Source organism: Corapipo altera, unplaced genomic scaffold (assembly GCF_003945725.1).
Source record: "Corapipo altera isolate COAL_440 unplaced genomic scaffold, ASM394572v1 24, whole genome shotgun sequence".
Classification (NCBI taxonomy): domain Eukaryota; kingdom Metazoa; phylum Chordata; class Aves; order Passeriformes; family Pipridae; genus Corapipo; species Corapipo altera.
The window spans coordinates 6,570,352-6,590,974 of NW_020884903.1; the positions used below are offsets into that span (position 1 = coordinate 6,570,352).

The 20,623-nt window shown below is 36.0% G+C and overlaps 1 protein-coding gene across 1 annotated transcript in view; it reads right to left on the reverse strand.

Moving 5' to 3' along the window:
• Window positions 1-428, reverse strand: part of DSEL (dermatan sulfate epimerase like) — a 20,670-nt gene extending 20,242 nt beyond the window's left edge. The window contains exon 1 of the mRNA XM_027650916.1: window positions 378-428. The gene's annotated coding sequence lies outside the window, so the exon portion shown is untranslated. The remainder of the gene's footprint in view (window positions 1-377) is intronic.
• Between the last annotated feature and the right edge of the window lie 20,195 nt (window positions 429-20,623).

The window sequence follows — 20,623 nt, forward strand, 5'->3', positions numbered from 1 at the left end:
GGGGGGCCGCGCCCGGGAGCGGTGGAGGCGGCGGGGAGAGGCCAGAGCCCGCGGGGACCCGGTGCAGCGGGTCCCGGCGCGGGGAGCGGCGAGCAGAGGCGGGTATGAGGGAGCTGGTGAAAGAAAAGCTGCCGCGGTGGGACGCCTCCGCGGACCGGCTCCCGGCCGGGGCACTGCCAGGGGTGGGCACGGCGGCGACCCGGGGACCGGCGAGCAGGGCAGGGCTGGGCTGGGCTGGTCAGGGCGACAGGAGCCGCCGCTCCTGTGGGTGACAACTTTGTGAGCGCGGAATAACTACCTAACAGTGCCGGTGTCTCAGGAACCACGGGGATGAGCAGCATTTGCTTTTTAGAGCGGTCCCACTTCTTCATAACTACCTTCCTGCGCAGGCACTTTGTCTTGTGCAGTGCATTGAAATGATTCTCATTCAGCTTTAGCTGTAGGCTTCTGAAGTAACTATAAAGCCGTAATGAGGTGTAAAATCCTCTGCCCCTCGACTCGGTCACGGTCAGTGATGCGGTGAAGGGCCAGAAGGAAATGGTGGCCTGCCCGCCTGATGCTGAAGTTCACCCGCGAAATCCAAGAGGTATGACGCCGTTCTCGTCTTTGAATCACAATTTGGATTGCCGGTGAGGACTTTCAGAGCCTGATTTTGTAACATGATGTGATACCAAGCTGTTCTTTGGTAGTCGAGTGCAGTCTAGAAAAAGAGTGAGAGATTTTGGATATGTTACCACTTACTATATTTATAATCTGTACTTCAGAGAATTTTGATCATCTCAAAAAGCATAACTTTTTTCCAACCATAGCCTATATCCTTTTTATTTCCCCGCATACCTAGAAAATACAGTTGCATATTTAAGTATTTCTTAAGCTACTTAATGTGTAACTGTCTTGAAATGAATATATGAATATATAAAGGCCATACATTATGGATACTGATTCTGTTTCTTTGTACTACAGAGTGCACCTTAGAAGGATTAAATTATTAAATTATGCCTATTTACATCAATGATTAAGTATGACTGGAAGCATCCTAATCTTTCAGGTGTGCCCTTTAGACTTGGCTTAAAAGGGAAAAATACTGATTATTGCCTGGATCATACCTTCCCATCAGTAGAAATTTGCATAACGAACAAAGATCAGCACATAATTCCCTGACTGTGAATCTTTTACAATGATGCCTTTTCATACTACTAGGGAAGTTATTCCAGGAGGAGAGCAAAGGGAAATGTAAAGCAACAATAGTGGCCACATTCCCTCTTAAGTCTGTAGAAACTGAGTGGAATACACTACAAATGAAAACCTCCCAAATCTTTTTCCTTCTATTCCCATTGTAGCCATTACATTTTTCCCAAGGCTGGCGCATTCTGGAACATATTAAAGTCTGAGAGAATGACTTCTCCCATAAATTGTCAGGCAATTCAGAATAAGCAGAATATGTGGAGGACTTGTGTTAGAATAAAGCTCTCCCAAGAGCCCTTCTCACTCCCTGGGACCTGTGGTGAGATCATTAGATATACAGTGTTCAATTGCAATGGGATGTTTCTGGAGAAACATGAAAATGAATTACTGACTGGCCCCATACATTCACAAAGAGTACCATTTTGAAAAAGTCTTACTTATCAGGCAATGAAGGCATTTGTAAGGCATTTCACTTTTTCTGTGGCAGCTCTTTCACATTATCGGAGATACACTGGCAAAATAGTTCAGGCTGATTTTCTGCTAAGCCAGTTGCAAAGCAAGAGTGTCTTTAACCACCTATGATTTCAAACAGTACAGGCTACTTTCTGTCATTTTCAAGTCATTTTGCTTCAAACACTATCCCCCTCAAACCCCCCAAATAAACAACAACAACAAAAAACGCCTAAAATAAAATAACCTATAGTGGTATAACTAGTATTTATTTATTTTTTCTATTAGTAGTTTTCAATAGTCAGCAGAGACCCGTGATTACTAAACTACAACTCAAGAATGAACCCAAAAACTCATGTATACAACTGATATCAAGGATAAACAATTAAGTGAAGCAAACTTCAAAGGAGTTGGATTAAGGTAGTTAGAAATAGTGACTCTGGGTTGTAACCAACTCTTTTGTCTAAAATGAGCCTGAATTACATTGGCATTCTGCTGTTTAAATAGTGATCACTAAAATCAAAGTCACTTTCAGAATAACTGTTAATTGTGAAAGTAACTATTAAAAGTTACCATTTACTTTTTGTATTTGTAGAAACACTGACCATCTGGAAACAAATTGCATTATATTGCTACATTTTCAAATACTCTTCATAACTATGAATAGCTGAAAAGCAAGTCTTACGAGCTATCTGCAGGAAAAATGTGCTGTAAAATATCTACCAAGATAATGAGTTTTGACTTATGGGAAAGTGACCTCACTGTCACTTCAAATTCTTACTGTAAGAAATCATGGGTCATTGTTGGTGATGTGCTGTGGTGTACTGCTTCAGAGACAGCATTCTGCACCGATATCAAAATCAGCCATCTGAATGATCTTGAAAATAATAGTAGTGTTATTCTGCTTGAGTACAGGCCAAGTGCTAACAGGTGGATGTGAAGAGTAGAATAGTCAGCTGGACTGCAACAAAATACTTGCCAGTGTCAAAGATAATAATTCAAAATTTCATACATGAATGAGATGCTACTGTCAAATATGAGACATTGATTCACATTCACAAAAAGAGCCAGGTATTTAGGAATGATCTGGACTGAGGTAATTAGGTTCCAGTAGTAGTGAACTCTTGAAACTTCTACCTAACTCCTCAAGCAGCAACAATACATAAATTCCTAAGTTTAAAGTAGGGATTTTATTTAAGAATCATCACAAGTTTGGGGGAGAGTCCTTTACCACTTAGAAGTCTTTCCATATTGATAGGGCTTGGTGCTTATTTCATGACTCAATCTTTCTATGGACTGAAAGATGTGCTTTTCTTCATCTAAATCCACTTGAAGACTTAATTAATTGTGAGTTCTTGAAACATACCTCATGCACAGCTCCTTCTTTTACAACAGACAAATGAGAAGACATTGAAGGATAGATAATGCAGTGGTGATGAGGAACCACTTTAAAGCAATAACCTATTGGTCAAAAGGAACCACCTTTCACAGAGAAAACATGGTTGCAATGGACTTTTCCACTTTAGAGGATGCTAACCACGATCTCTCAACTCTCATATGACCTAATCTCTTGTCTGTTTCAGCATACAGCATCTCTTTGTTCCAAACTGGGGGCATCGCATGCCCCATTAATGAAATACCTTTCATTAATGTAACCACACTTAGAAACTTGCACACATAAACGAATTGTATTAGAGGGAAGCACACACACGTTTTAAGATAAACGAGTATTGGAATGAAGCGTGTACCACATTCTCAGAGAAGGGAACATTCCTTCAAATCATGTCTCCTGCTCTGAATATGATACTCCTTTTTGCAATATTCAAGTTCATTTCCCCTTTGTATAACCCCACCTGACAGGAACACACACGAACTCCACATTGTTAGCTAGTGAACTACTTTTGGAGGCAAAAATCTGGTGGTACAGATGAACAATTGACAAATAAAGAGCGTGAAAGGTAAAGTATATAATTACTTGATGCCAAAGTTTCTGTCTTTTGGGGGTCAAATGATTTCAGAGGAAGTGAAATTCCCCTGTAGAGTACACAGAAAAGAGGAAAAACAGTATGTTTTTTATTTTTGTTATATATTACTTATTATTTTATTTATTTTAAGATTTTTTTTAATTTAGGAATTTTAACCAACTAAAAGCTAACAGCAATAAAACACAAAAAAGCAGGCAAGAATATCCTGGTTTTATTAAAACTAAAAATTAACATATTACAAAGACTCTTCTTAGTGAGGTTCTCCATCGCTGCATGGCTAGAGAGGCTGCAAAGTGCTCGGTGTCACTGTCAACAGAGAAAGGTAGGATGGAGCAACTTCCAAAAGTCTTGGTGCTGCATTCCCTCCATCCCAGCTGTGAGCTCCTGTCAGCCCCTTTGTGTCTGAGCAGTTGGCAGTCTCATTGCTGCATAACTGTAGCAATGGTCCTGCAGACTCAACAGGGCAGCACAGTGTTAGGCCAGCTTAAGTAGATTGCTAAACTGCACCTTAAAAATGTCAGCTGCATAGAGGGGTAATTTTAAATCCATTTTTGAGTACCTCAGACACTGCATATGAAGCAAATGGGATTATTTGTACTTTGGTAGCATTTTAATCAAACAGTCTTTGGTGGAAGTTTTGTGTACAATGATGGGATCTCAGGAAGGTTCTCAGCAGCTGGTCAGAACAGCATAGGGCCAAGTTCTTAGGGTTCACTGGAGTAACTTCTGTGCAGGTCTACACCGGAACATGTTTTTCACCATGAAAACTCATCACCAAGCAGCCTGTCCCTTGATGTTGCCATATTAAGTACAATATGTTGGCAAATTAATCGTAACGTAAAACGAATAGAGTGGAAGAGGAAGGATTCTCTCTTTTCCTTGACCCAGTGTCTTGCAATATAAGAAATTCTTGACATTAAACTCTGCACCCCCAAAGAACACCCAGAAAAACAAACCACCAAGAAAACCCAACACTAAGTTCACCAAGCATTAAGTTTGAACCAGGATATGATACATTCAATGGATTTGAACCAGAGAAGGACTTAATATCAGAATCTTGTGAGGTAGATAAGCTTTATATAATATTGGTGTAAAGGAGGTTTTACCCTTGTACTGCAGGTGAAGGTTACATATGAAGAGTAAATGCATGGAGGTATACCTGTCCTTTGATTTTAGTATTGAAGTAACAAATTTTGCTAACAAATCCTGTTTATTCATTTTAGCTGAGGTATTTCAATGTATTTTTGTGATCCTAATGTAAACTCCCTGTTGTAATTTCAATGAGGTGCATGCTTTTCTAATGTCTTCATAAGGCTTGTATTTGACCCTGAATCCCAGTACCCAGTCACTGGTGACCTTTCACCAGCAGTTATTAATACAGTATTCTTACTTGCTAGCAACCATAAATTGGAATTAGCTTAAAGATTTTTAAATATATTGTCTAACCCATGAGGAATAGATGTAAAAAATGTTCTTACTGGACAAGCAGAACCTACAGAGGCAGCAATTAAATCATAAGACTGGAAATAAAAACTCTTGTGATCTACACCATTGTCTCCAAATTGTATGATTAAGGAGATACTAAATTATACATTATAGGGGAAGAGTACAACTACAAATCTTAACTAAGCATATTTTTTGTAGTTCTATTCATTATACTAATGTACAGGCTTATATTTAGCAGCTTTAGGAGCATTAGAAAACAGGAAAGCTACAGATTACAACCCATATGGGTATGCTCAGGTTGGCAGCAGCGATTAATAGTATCTCCTGGGTTTGCCTTTTGTAACCAAACAATATTTAAGACATATTAAGATGATTTACGTCACAAGGAATTCAAGCACTGTACTTACTTTAACAAAGCCTACTGCATTAAAAGGAATGTCGAACGGACTAACATGTATTAGTTCAGTCATTATCACAGGGAAACAGGCAAGGTCTCAGGTTAAAATGGAATATCTCAGTTTGCAGCACAGCACCCTGAATTGAAATTATACTTAACCCATTCTACCTAAATATCCTAAGTAATTTCCTGTCAATAAAGACCACATTCATCCAGGTCAGTGGGACATCTTAGTTTGCACAGTCCTATTAGATTTAATAAAGTGACTGTGAAGTACCACTTAATGGAAAAGTGTAGTTCTGCAAGAATTGTGACATTAATGAGGGCTCCTTGGATAGGAGTGATCCACCACTCTTGTCATATCTGATTGCCTATTCCTGTCCCCTCCTTTTCCAAGGATGATACAGGTGTGATGAATCAGGTAAGGGAATTGATTTTGCAAAAATCTTACCTGACAAAATGAATATTAGTTTCCAGCTAGATAATTTCCTTCAGTTTAGTTCACCTGGCATAAGGCAATAATATATATCTGAAGGTAGGGAGTAGTAAACAACACTTTTAAGTTGTTCTAAGACTATTTTAAGGTAAACAAACTTTTTAAACCTGGTTGAATTGTTCTATGCCTATTTCTGATGTTTTGCTCTACAGTAGGAGAGGTCGTGAATGCCAACTGTATTTAATCATCCTAGTAGACCTGAACAATTTGATGTCAAGCATGTAAAAATGTTGAAAGTGTAGGCTATCAAGCCTTTCAAGTAAGAGCTCATTGTTGCAAATATTTTTCAACGCTATTGTAAAAAATATATTCTCAAGCACTTGGAGTTACCAACCAATTTTAACATTTGATATGCTAAATGTTAAGGAGCTTGCCACTGGGCTTCTTTTACTCATGTAAGGAAAATGGTGCAGAAATATTAGCATCATAACAATATACCAGTAAGTTGTAATTGGCTTGTGGTGGATTATAGACAACACAGCAACTCTTTTAAACTAGAATACAGAGTTTGTATTAAATCCCTTTGTATCTCACCTGGATCATTCAACGGATAAATATTTAGAAGTTTCCACTTTTATTACATTTTTTCCTGCTAATGTATTTTGGCCTGTAGGTTTCTATTTTAAAGTATTGTCTCCATCTGTACTCTGTTATTCAGAGTACCTTTGTTGTTATTTTTTTTTTAACTTGTAAATGCTTCCAGAGAGACCGATTATGTCTACATAACACTGTGTAGCTCTGCACACAGGTACCCCAGTTAGCTGTAACAAGCTTAGCTAACTGGAATAGATAACATGCTCTATTAATGAAGCTGTTCCTTCTGGGATCTAAGCTGATACATTAAAAATTAGCCTGAATATTACTTCAGGGCAGTGGATGGTTCTTAGCTGACCCATGTTAAAGAGAAGAATCTGTTTAAATTTTGGAGGATAAAGATAAGATGCAAGTTAATCAGTCTGCAGATTAACCTCTCTGTGACACAGAGAGGTCACACTGCAGGGTTTATATATTAACTGCAAGAGTTATGAAATGATCAAATAGCTGAAACCTGAAGCTCAAAATTTAATGATTTATAAGTTGTACATTATTAACAGTGTTTGTAATTAAAACTGGAAGAGCTTTTCAAAGAATATGATGGATTGTCTGTAATTTGAAGTCTTTAATTAAGACCGAAGGTACCTCTGAAAAGATATTGTCAAATTTTATAATAAAAGAACTATCAGGAGAAATTCAAGGATCTTAAACTTTATGAATTTTTCATCACATCAGACTTTCTTTTATGGCATTCATTCATCTAGAAAAGTGGAAAAATACAGTGGACATTTATAAAGGTCATATAAATATGGTTTCTTATAATGGCAATTGAATTGCTTTGTGTTCTGCCAACATAACTGGTTTTGGAAACAACTTGAGACCTCTCAGGAGCATAGACAAAAATTGATTTTGCTATTCTAAGCATGAGGGGGGGAAAGTCTGGAAGCAGAAGAAGACATAGGGAGAAGAAGTAGGGCCTGAAATGGGATGACAGAATTTCATGTAACACTTACTGCCGCTTTTCTCCTGCCCTGGTTCCACAAAGCAGTAACTCCTAACCCATACAGCCTGATCTTTCTTGAAGTATTAGCCAATCAAAGTGTCTTTCCAGACATATAGCATAGCTACAGGAAGATAGTTAAACTATGGATATTTTCCTGTCCATTCCAGTTTACTGTCTAGACAACTGCCTCTACTGCCAATGCCTGGAGTTGGCCCTAACTACACTAGTGATTCATTTATCTGTTTCATGCTCATTCAGAATCCTACCTTAGTAACCATTACAAGGGCATCTATAATAATCTGCAGTACAACTTTTAAATCAACAATTCATATATTTCATAAAGACTTTGTTTTGTTTATGAGGCTTTATGAAGTTAGGAACATCTATACAGAGGTGTTGTATGTCAACTGACAAATATGTTTTTTCCTATACTCCTATACAAACAATAGATATCCTTGGCGCACACGAACAGCATTATGTTGACTCACAGGAATGAAGTATTCACTGAAAGATAAATGCACTCAAATGTACTTTCTAAATAACACTACTGAAAAACAGTAAATGTAAGAACAAAAAATATTCATCGGTTTAACATGAGATGCTTGCCGTCATAAATGCTTCAGAGAACACTTCATCAGTTAGCATATTTCTAGCATTTTTCATTTCCAGAAGATGTGGCAATTGATGGATCTCTTTTCTATCTAATTGTCAACAAACATGGAGCCCTCAGTTTCAAATGTTTTTCCCCTTTGCTTTTCTAACACCCAAAAATGAATCTATCTCCATCTCCAGATCCATTGTAATACATTTACAATCACAAGAGCAGCAAGCAAACAAATACACAGACAAAGCCAGTCAAAAACCAAGATGAGTTTAATTGCCTGTGCTGAACTATGCCTGTCCCACAAACACAGGATTACCTTTGGCAGCCAGGAAGGCAGGAAAGTATCCCTAATAAGCTCTGTAGCCTTCCTTCTTGCTCTCAAATCCACATGGTTTTGCAGTATGCCCAGAAAACTATCCAAGTTTCAGCTAGTACAGCTCAGAGCTCATTAGACTTGTGACAGATATGCACTGCTGCTGCCTAGAGTTGCAAAGAAATTACTGACAATTGTTCAGAATTTTCCTGACACTTCTCTGTAAAATTAAATGATTTATTAATATCACTGATTGATGGGATCAAAACATTCAAGGTGACACATGAAATCTTTTGAAACTGTGGCAATAACTGAGCAAATTTTTAGTCATTCTTATCTCTATAGTCCTCATCCCCTTGGCAGTTCACTTGTCAGGAGCAAGATGTCCAACCTTCTCTTAACCTCTGATTCCTTTGCAACCTAATGAATAAGAAAATAAGGTATTTCAGTCTGCTGCTAAATTAGCATGAGTGTTTTGAATATAGTAGAAAATAACACAAACCTGTTCAAGTGGTTTTTCTATCTTTGTTCTACTACAGAATAAACCTTTTCTTCAGGCTTCAACACATTAGGTTGCCTGGGAACATCAAAGAGGACAAATTAAATAAAAAGATGTATTATCTCCATAATTAGAACACCTATTATTACGAATATTAAAAATCAAAAGACTTGCCTTCAAAATATGAAGCATAGAAACACAGTGAGGAAAAAAAGTTTAAAGTATCAGCAGTTACATATTTAATTATGTCAAACGTTATACAATTTAAATATTTCAAAGCAAATTCAGCTTTTGTTTTAAACTGGAAAAGTTTTCTCAAATGGCAATGTTTTAAAATTTCCTTCTGTGTCTGAAGGCCTGCCCTAAAAAAAAACCAAAAACAAATAGGAGGGGTGCTGAGAGGTATGTTTCCTAAGTCTTCTATCTTAGAATATGTTAAACAGTATACAATAAGAACCTCTTTTTCTCCAGGCTATGGAAGAAGTCTGGATAACAAGTTCAGATACAGGTTACTGGTTTAGATATGTGGGTGTAGATGGAGATGAATCCAATGTCTAGTGTCCAGTCCAGCATTATCTGAAGTCAAGAAGAATGTATTGTCTACTTTTCAGACATTAAATTAACCCCTTGATCATGAACAGTAAAGCAAATCTTGTGATATTATACTTTTAGGTGTACCACATCCTGTGAGAAAATCTGTGTAAAAGGTGCGAGCTAGTCCATAGCAGTGGGGATTATGTAGCATCAGATTATGTAGCATCATTTGGTGAAACAATGCAGTACATCAGTCATACACTGTGCAATATTTTAAAGGTTTTCTCAACATGCTGCAGCAAATTTATTTTTAAAATGGAACATTAAAAGAAATATCCTGCTATGAAAGTAGCTTGTTTTCATCCTAACAATGACATGAGACTACAGTCAAAAGAGCAAATACGGTGATGAGGTAATGTATGACTATCATCGTCATTATTTTCAAACAGAGCTTTATTTGGGACTGTGAGATTTGCTATGTCACCTTCAGTGACAGCTCTATAAACACATATGGGTAAGAGGCAGGAAGAGGAGGAGGGAAAAATATTGGAACTTATGTACAAAGATTTATGCAGTTAAATTTGTCAGTTGATTGCTTTAAATATAGGACACTTTTGTTCACAAAAGTGTAGGTGGCAAATCTGCATTAGCTGTGAATTTTGTTTGACTCAAATTGAGGAGCAAGGGTAAATCCTAGTTCTATCAGCATAAGTGAAAAAAAACAACCAACCAAACCCCAAAAAAACCCGAGCTTTCTTCGTAAGTGGATTTCTCTTAGGATTGCTTTTCAAGTTGAGTGCCACTGAGTGAAGGAAAAGTGAGGTAGTGTGTTCTTCTAGAACAAGAAGCATCTGAACCACAAACACTCAACAAAATATTGTTATTAATTACACTGTCTTTTCCAATCAGCTCCCTGAAGAGCACTTTTACACTTGTTATTCTAAAATCCAACCAAAGGGCAAAAGCAGACAGTTTGCTATAATGTGCTAAAGGTGAATTTCAATGGCTTTCCTGAAGGAGCTTGTTTCCACTTGTGATATCCACTTATGTGGAGACCTTGGTATCACAGGAACTTTGTCTTAGTAAGCATTTACTAACTATACTGCAGTTTTATAGTGGACTTCGAAGCTTACTAATTTAACACAGTGATTAATCAAATTCAGTCTGTTACTTAAATGATGAGTGAATTTCCAGAGGGTTTGTACTATGTGGAAATAAGGGCACAAAGCCAAGTTCCTTTCTTCCTGAAGAGGGATACGGTTGAGAGATAGCCTTTCTCTAGCCTTCATAGCAAATCCACCAACAGATATTGAAGAAATTATCAGAAATTTTATAATTATTTTTGCACACCATTTTTTTCTTCCATTACAATCAAAATAATGAAGCATATGTCTAAATATGTACATCAGATTTAGAATTTTTTATGTCTATTTTTCCCCCCTACATTTTACTTTAGAACTAAATGTGCCCTGCTGTTCCAAAATGACTTTTGAAGTATCCCAGATAAAGTGTGTTCGTACAACAACATAAAGAGATTATAATAATCATTTTCAAGAAAACAAAGTCAACAATAAAAGAGTGATCACTGTAAATATATGTATTTAAATTAACTCACCAAAGTATAAAGTACTACAAACGGATTTCATACTTTTTCCTGCCATGTGATTTCTCTGTCAGACTAATTACTCTATTGCCTCCTTAGAAATTTCCCAATTTAGTTTGCACATTTGGTAATAGAGAGAAGGTACCTTAGAGCTGTCAGTTTAAAGATTAGGATCTACATTCAAGACCAAAACAGTGGCATTAAAAAGCATAAGGAAAAAAGTATGAGATGCTGACATCTTAAAATTAATGTATTTTAAGGTTTCCTCTTGCATGGATAGTTTTTTCTTTTCCTTCCCCCCATTCCCCTCCCACCCCCCACACTAGAGAGAAAAAAATGCAGTGGCATAGTGTGAAGATAAAGTAGTTTTCATTCCAATTTCATAGCTCTTACCTAACCTTCTTGTCTTCTGTTTCTCAGGAGTCCTATTTTCCAACATCATAACATCTGCTTTTTGTTTCTTGACCTTGCACTTTCCCTCTTTCCCTCCAGGCTATTCACTTATTTCCATTCCACTTCCTCCTCCTCACCAGGACATCAGCAAGGGGAAGTACAGGTTAAGCAGAAGACAGAAACTCTGTGTTTATAGTCTTGATTTTCACTTGGCATTCCAGACAAACTTCTGCCTTCCCTCCTCCTCCTACAGAAGCCAAATGCTATGTAGTTTCAACTCAATATGTGAAAAATGCATTTTTAATAGTTCTTTTGCTCTTCTTTTTCCCCTGATGCCTCTAGGCTTTGTCCAACCTTTTAATTCCCATATGAAATGGGAATTATACTAGATACTAGATAGAATTATACTTGATACTAGACAGAGAGCACCATCTCAGCCCTGATGAATTCCTTCTCTTTGCTCAAAAGAAAGAAAATGCTAGAGTTTTGTAATGGACTTTTTAGCATAATTTTTTTTTTTCTTTAAGAAAATATGATATTTTAGCTTAAAATTCACCCCAAATACTCAGCCTGAGGCAGACACCTCACATAGACACCTTTCAGTGCTGTGGTTTAATTTCAGCGATTATGAAAAAAATGCAGATAGAGTTTTATAGAGACTGTAACCTCACAACAATTAAATACAATGGAGATGTAGCTATATGAGTTTAATGAATTAATTTCGACTTTTGTCCACTATAATTTTTCCAAGATTAAATTACATGTTAGTTTAGGGTCCTCCAGCTTCAATAGCTGTTGGGATAAAGCTGGGACCTAATTGATTTTTGCTTGATATGTTTTGCTTTTTAAAATGTGGATGCAAGACAATAAAAACTTCTCAGTTGTCTACAGAGAAAATACAAATACAAATTTACAGGAAAGTCAATACAAGAAACTCTCATTTTCTTTCATAGGAAAAGGAAAAAAACCCACAAAACTAAAAGATAACAAAGTTCTCCCAGCCAGTTATATATCAGGTTTTTCTCATTTAAGGGTGATTCCTTTCTACCTGACAACTTCTAATAGTAGAATAAGTGTAACTTAATTCAGCTTGTTTTGAAGGGTATAGGTTTAGTGGCAATAATATATGTTCTATTGTACTTGTTTTGCATTATCAAGTTCCTATCTAATTTTTGATCCCGTATTTGCAAATAAAAGGAATGTATTTAAAAATTATTTAGTAAACAGGGAGAATAAGGCAGGAAATTGCATGATAAATCAGATAAAGACAAAAGTAAACATTTAATTAACTTTCTTCCTTCTCTTCCTTTAACCTTGCCAGATATTTTGTCCCTTGTTCCAAGGTAAACACATATCTGACAAAGCAACACTTTCAGAATTTCTGTTTAAATTTTTATTCCTAAATGAAAGGAAGATGATAAGCATAATTAAACTGTCAATCAATGCTTTTTATGAAAAAAGTTTATTTCTAGTAATTTGGGAACTGCTTGGAAGACCTTTTCTGTTTATGAAGAAAATAATTTATAGCTGCGAATTTATGTCTCAGTCTGTGGTTGATTGGTTGATAAATTGATTTTTAAACAAGAAAGGGGAAACTTTTACTTAGTACTTACTAGTGGTTAAAATTGGTATTGTCTATATCAAAATATTGCATCATATTTATATTTAAATATGCATATTTATAGTTTGAGAGGTAGATGGATGCTCAAAATACAATCCAGTTATTCTTCTGAAAACTATGAGAATACCTAGACATAAATAGGAAAAAAAAAATCACTTTTAAAATGCTTGCAATTTTTTACTTTATTCCTTAAGGAACATAAATATTGGTTTAATAGTCATCTAGAAATGAAGTGTCTTTGGCCATCCATTGAGTAATACAACTTAATTGTTATGAGTCAGATATAAACATAAATTTTTTAAAATCTTGCTAATAGTGGAATCAGGAACTCTCTTATTCAAGATGAATTTCTACAACCCTTTATCAGATTTAGAAATTACAAGACCATATTTATGTTCCAAACAAATTTAAATGACCACTGGCACTACATCATGTTGGCAATGCTGATAGGGAATTGATGGTTTTGACAGTTCTTTTTGACTGGGTATCTCCGTTTCCTTAAGAACTTTGGAAAGTCAGCCTTGCTCCTGCTGAAGCAAATGTCCTCGCATGTCCGGAGTACCCACTGTATGTACTCGGGCAACCAAACCAGTAGGACCACTCCCCACTCGTATGACACCCACTGGCAATATTCATTACAGCATCCTTAGAAATCCATTCCCAAATGGCTACAGGAAAAGGAAGCCTAGGTCTCCAAGGATCTTTTCCCAGATCAATCATCCCAGCTTTGCCCTTTTCCTCTGTCCTTTAGCTTCCCTGTGGCAGAAGCAGCAAAATTCAATTTTGTCTGCCCTACTGAGAATTCATAGTCTGCTATGTCTGAGTGCTAAACACATTCATGAAGAATAGCACCAAAGTATTGAACCAGTGCATAATGAGTCTTTCTAATCATGCCCTTGCCCTTCATTTCTAATAGTCAACAGCTCTCAGAAGTGTGAAGTGTACAAACACAATGGAGAGCTTTCCATAAGTTATTTGTGTTTACTGTGAATAAAAAAAATAATTTGTCATGTCCCTGGCAAACTTATATCCTTCATTAATAAAATATTTCCAAAAGGTTAATTATACAAAAAGAAAATGCAGTTCAGCATTTAGACTCTGTATTAATACATTAATTAAGTCTTAATGATCAGGGACTGTAACACTTCCGGGGGATTAATGACCAGCTGGGAGAGTTCGTGACCCAAGTCTTTTCCATAAGTCATTTTTTCCATCTATTTATTTATTTTCTAATAAATGATCCCAAGTCAAGGTCATTACGGATAAGTCACCTGTATAAAAATGAATTGTAATAACAACAACCCCCACCGTGTTTTGTTTATATTACTATGGAAAATTTATCCGAAGCAAAATACATACTTTATCCATGCTACTTCTTCTGATAGTAAATATTTAAAATGATAAGAAAGCAATTATTTTTTAATTATTTTTTAAACTCATTGTCACATAAAGAAGAAGACAACATAACTTTTTTCTTCCTGCTCATTCTGAGAATGAGTGAAAAAAAATCAAAATCTAGTCTTGCACTTTTTACAGTAAACTAACTTGTCTTTTTTTTATATGTAGTAATGATTCAAAGAGCTAAAATTCATAAACTGATGAACAAAATTAAGTCATGTGAAAACAAACAAGCAAAAATCCATCAATAGATCTTTCCAAATTATTTTTTCTTCCATTTGGCTATTCTGCAAATGAATCCTGTAATATGAAAATCAGTTATGATTTTCTTGATTGAATGAATAAATATCAAGCTGCAACCTTTACTCGGAGCTCTGGGGTCACAAAGTCCACTATCAGGGAGTTATATCAAAAGGAAACAAAAGCAAAGCAGCATGCATCATCTAAAAATTACCAATCTGTCAGAGAGATGACTCCTCACACCTAGCAGCCTTGTCAATTTGTAATTTCAGCTCCTTAGGTCAAAAGCTAACATGATTCTTTTTCCAAAATTTCAGTTCCTATAGTCATCACAAACTTTTATTGAAATCTTTTAGTTTTTGGATCCTACTTGATGATGAGTAGGATCGAGAGACTTGATGTTTCCTTGATAAATGGAAGCAGCAGTATGTTTTGGGGAGTTTTATCATGCTAATAGCACAGAGACTAAATTTATTTCTAGATATAAACCTCAATATTACATTGCATCTTAGGAATACCATTTCAAAATATTTTGATGTTTTTCTGCTTTTTTTTTTAATTTAATTTTTAGCTCACATAATTCCTAATTATTACATGGAGCTTTACATTCTCACTTTACAGAGACTGTACTAACTTCCCATTCATTTCTGGAGGTAATTCTATGAAGTTGTTTTCCTCTGTAGTTATATGTGACTCAGGACCTGTGTTTCCTCCTTCTGCTGTGTTTTTGAGGCTGCATCTGCATCATGATAGCAGAGGTTTCTGAGCCTTCCTGTGCTAGCTGCAAAAGTGGAAGCTTGGAGTAGGAAGATGATGGGATTTGTAAGACACCATTTATTTCGTTAGGCATAGGGCCATGCCAACAAAGCTTTCTCAACTTTCACAACTAAGCTGTCTGTCTGACCCTGTGGTGGTCATGATTTGAGAACACCTGCACTGGGTACATGTTTCCCTAATGCAGACTTGGCAATGGCCATTCCTGTTAGGTAAGAAGATTCGTTGATATGTAGATTTACATGTAGATGCTGCTAATAACAATAGGCTCAAAAATGTCCAGATACTTAACATGTGATTAACTATTATTTAATAATTTACTAATGTTTTTATAATTGATCAGAGCAGATGATTTCAGCAAAAAGAATAATACATGAACAACAGTGGAAAGGGAATAATGTTTCTTGGCTGCAGCCAGTGTTAGGGTCTGTGACAGTGCTTAAATGTATGCTTATTTTCTTTGTTTTCTTTTGTGTTTCTTAAAAGGCTTTCCAAGAATAAGAAATTGGCTTCCTTCTGAAGCTGAAACATTTTCCATCTGAAAATGTTTTAAAAATGAGTTGACAGAGCTCAGATCTCCTCAAAGGCTGATCTATTTTGACTTCAGAGAGACGCTAGTAATGGAGCTTGAAATTCAAACACTGCCTTAAAATACTGTGGAGAGTCTCCTACCTTTGCTAGGTTTTCTTCATCTCTGTTTTACACAGAACCTTTCTCTGCTATGATTCCAAGTCTCTTTGCAGACAAGGCTTTGTTTCTGTAAGCTGCTATTATAGTCTGACAAGCTAAGGGAAGCTGTCAGATATTTTACTTTGATGTCATCCAGATCCAAACAGAGAAGCCTTCAGTTCAAACGTATCATTATTATTTCCTTGGTGCCCTTTGCCAGTGATCAGAACATATACTAGTGGAACTGCACAAACAGAATTTCTTCTAATTTTCTTTGTTTGTTTGGGGTATTTTTAATTTCCTTTATCCCGTAATAGATGTTTCAGTGACAAAATCGTTACATTATTTTGCATATTGGGCCTAGTGATGAATCTTCTAAGAGTCAAATATTACTATGTTAATAATTTTCTCAGACTTGCAAGAGTTTTTAGAATATATTTGCAGAAGTTGTATATTCAACCACGTTTAGTTTCTGGGCTGAAACCGAGACACATTTCCTTCTAATTACTCAGTGCTTTCTGTTTAGTTTTTATCTTGTGTCTATATATTTATGACTTCTGGTTGTATACTGAATCCAGATTTGGCACAGAATTGTATTTAGTGTCTTCTTCCGATATTTTCATGTACATATGTATTTCAATATATCTTTGTTATTTAACCATTCCCATTATATTTTAATTCTTTCCACAAAGCTCTTCTTAAAAATGAAATTAACAGAAACAACTATCAGCACTGATAATTTTTCAAATTATTTTCAAATAAAAGTGTTAGATTGAAGCAATGGAATTTTTCATCCCACTGCTTTGTGTCTTAGGTGCTTTTCTGAAACATACATCTACACTAGATTAAAAAAAACCCAACAACAAAACAACAACCAACCAACCAAATAAAACCCACAAAAAACAGGTTGAAAGACTGTTACTTTAGATTTGTAGTTGAACACAGAGTCAGGAAATGCAGTTTGATGTTTACTTCTAGAGTCTCCATTCAGTCTATATCTGAATCCCATCTTAGGTATTCTACTGATTCATGGGTTCCAATAAAAAAGTATCCTACACAATGATGTCAATAGAAAGTGCATACTGTACTTCTACACAGAGAGGTGTATTCAGTCAGTGTAAAGAATATGAAGTAAAATATTTTTTAATTTCAAATGCTTCTTTTGCAGCCTGAGTTACAGCAATCATCAGTGTTGCATCATAAGCTGACATAAAACCGTAGGAATCTTCCCCATCTGTCTTTTCCCCACAGAAGGGAAAATCTCTGTTAAGGAAGAAGTACTGTACAAAGAGTCAGATGGCCTGTTCTCCATCTGCTAATAACCCTCCCCAGAGACAGAGGTTACTACTGCTTTCATCACATTGGAAGGAGCAGTGAAGGAAACTCTGACCTAACAAATCCCTCTGAGTCACTCAGAGCAGCTCACTGCAGCTTCTGCAGTGAACTAAGGGAGTTGTGGCACTTACAAAACACTTGGCTGTTCCTGAAGCTGGGAGCCAAATCTGACGTAAATAATATCCTCTGGCATGAATATTATTCAATTTATTAGTTTTTAAGAAAAGAAAAATATGAGCAGAAAAATCTCTATCATATCCTATAAGAATAACCTCTTAGGTCTATAGCACAGGCTTTTATCATATAAGATACATGACTAACTACATTAGTTGACATCCAGATACTGTCACAGGAGGAAGGGATTCTGCTTAAGCCACGGGTATTGAGCTTCTTCTTTCACGTCATTGTTCCATATCTCCTGGCTCTTCCTAGGATGACATGTGCTGCTGCAGCTTTATTGGTTGACCAGATAGTCCTGTCAAAAGTAGATATGCTTCTTTATTAAATATTTTCATATCTACCAGAATGTCTGTGATAAATACATGTTAGAGAAAGACCATAATACATTTCAATCGTTCACATCACAACAAAAAACCAAGCAGAACATCTTCAGGTGAAAAAAATCCTGTTTGGTTTTGATTGGGATAGAATTAATTTTCTTATTATAGTAACTGGTACAGTGCTATGTTTTGGATTCCATATGAGAATATTGTTGATAACACACTGATGTTTTGTTTGTTACTAAATAGGGCTTACACTAAATCAAGGACTTTTCAGTGTCTCATGCTCTGTCAGTGAAGAGGTGCACAAGCCATGAGAGCACATGGCCAGGACAACTGACCCAAACTGGCCAACGGGATATTCCACACCATAGGCTGTCATGCCAAGTGTATAAAATGGATAGAGCTGGCCAAGAACCACTGACTGCTGCTCTGGGACAGAGTGGACTTCAGTCGGTGGGTGGTAAGCAACTGTATTTTGTATCACTTCTTTTTATTTTTTTATTTTTTAACTTAAGTTTTATTTCTCTCCTTTTGTTATCTCAATTTTAAGTACAACTATTTCTAGTAGTAGGAATAGTATTAATATCATATCTTACTTTATTTAAATTATTCAGATGTTCTTATCTCCAGCCATGGGTTTTACCTTTTTCTGATTCTGCTCCCACCAGCAAGGGGAGAGTGAGTGCATGTCTGTATGGTACTTAGTTGCTGACTGGGGTTAAACCATGACATAGGAAAACTCCATATTGCATCGAATCCAATAGATACACAGAATTTCTCATAAGATGTCTTTAGATAATATTTTTATAACCAAAAGGGTTTCTTGCTAACCAAAGGAGTTGTCTCTATCTTCCTTTATCAATTATGATGTAAGCACTACAAAACCAGTATTTTCTTGTTTGTCCATAAAGAAATGTCTTGTCAAAGGTTTTCACTAGATCATTATTTTAGAGATAACAATGAAGAGTCATTCATTTCCTAGTAGAAAAACTGGCATAAAAAATTGCCTCTAGATCCCATTGGTGCTAGTTTTTTTAATGCATCAGGGTAAATAAAACAGTAAGATTAAAAGTGTTACAATATAACAGTTCCAAATGGGAATGCCATAAAAGCCTTTAGCCTACAGTTTACTATCAGTGGATATGTCTAAACTGTGATATGAGCCAAGGTTCCTCATTAGAAAGCTGAAGACATGTACCTTGGCTTTTGAAAGGCATCAGCTGTTTGTCTGGGAAAGAAGAGCTCTGACTCTGAAGCTGTAGTGCATAATGGGAAAAAAATATGAAAAACATCCACATGAAGAAAAGAGAAAATCTACCTTCTCTATGTTTATCTAATGTTTATCCATTTTCAAAAAATATTTACATTAAGAAATACTGTGAATGACAAGTCCTGCAAGATACAATTAAACAAAATAAAAAGATCATATGTGCAAAATGGAAAAATATACCTAGCTGCAGACAGTTACAGTGGTAGAAAACATTTCAGCTGGCAGTGGCTGATGCCAAAAAATCTGAACTTGCACGTTAACTAAAATTTCAACATTTCATATATTTCTGTGGTGGTTCATTTTTTTAAAAAAAGTGTTATTTTAACAGATGTGCACAATCACTTGTTTTCCCCTTATTGTTGGAAGATGGAAATTGAGATTTGTAGTAGCTCCTTCTCTCAGATCACTTCAAATCACAGATTCCTTAGAGTGTGGAGAGACTATATGAAATACACAGAGCCCAGACAATGCTGTCAGTTAATTCTGGGAAGCAGCCAAATCTTTGACGTTGGTTCTACATTAATAGAACTCTGCGCTGTGTTGAACATATGCTTCTCAACAGGCAGTATAGTACTGTTTACAGCAAAGACATGATGCAATTATTTGCAAAACTTTACTTTTGCCCAGAAGAAAACACATGATCTTTCCGTTGATAGCCAAAAGAATTCTGAGTTTCCAGTACTTTGAAAATCAAGCTGTTAAACGTTCCTAGAACAGGGCAGAATAGTACAGATTTAGAATCTTAATTTTAGGTACACATCAAAGCATCCTGACTTCCTTTATTTGTCCCAGTTCCTGAAGGGTTTCAAATGCTTTCTAGAAACTGGAATACCAAATTTCTGAATTTCTGAAAGGCCTTACCGACATATTGTAAGGTCTAAATAACTCAAAACCCATTAAACCCTTTAAAATATATTAAATACACAGAAGCACAAATCTAAGTGAAATTTATAGTTTAATCTATAAAGTAAGTTTAAGTCATCTTAACAAGCAAAATGCTGACAATTCTAACTGGCTGCAGTTATCAAATCCATATCCCCAAAGTAGACACCTCACTTCCTAGATATTACATATGAATATTAGTATGACTTTTCTCCTCTGCATTCTCTTTCAAAGACTTTTGTTTTTGTTGTTGCAGGTTTGGTTTTGTTTGTTTGCTTGTTTGTAATTATTTTTAATTAATATTCCCATTACAACCTCTGATAGCTGTACCTTCCTTAGAAAAAACTGCAAATATTAAAATACATCACAATACATAACTTGCTGTGTACAATCTCTGTGGCGAAGGATTTGGCTTAAATGAATTCTTTCTTTTCTTGATGACAGAAGTGCCTCACTTCGTGATGTGTCTGAAGATGTGATGTGTCACTA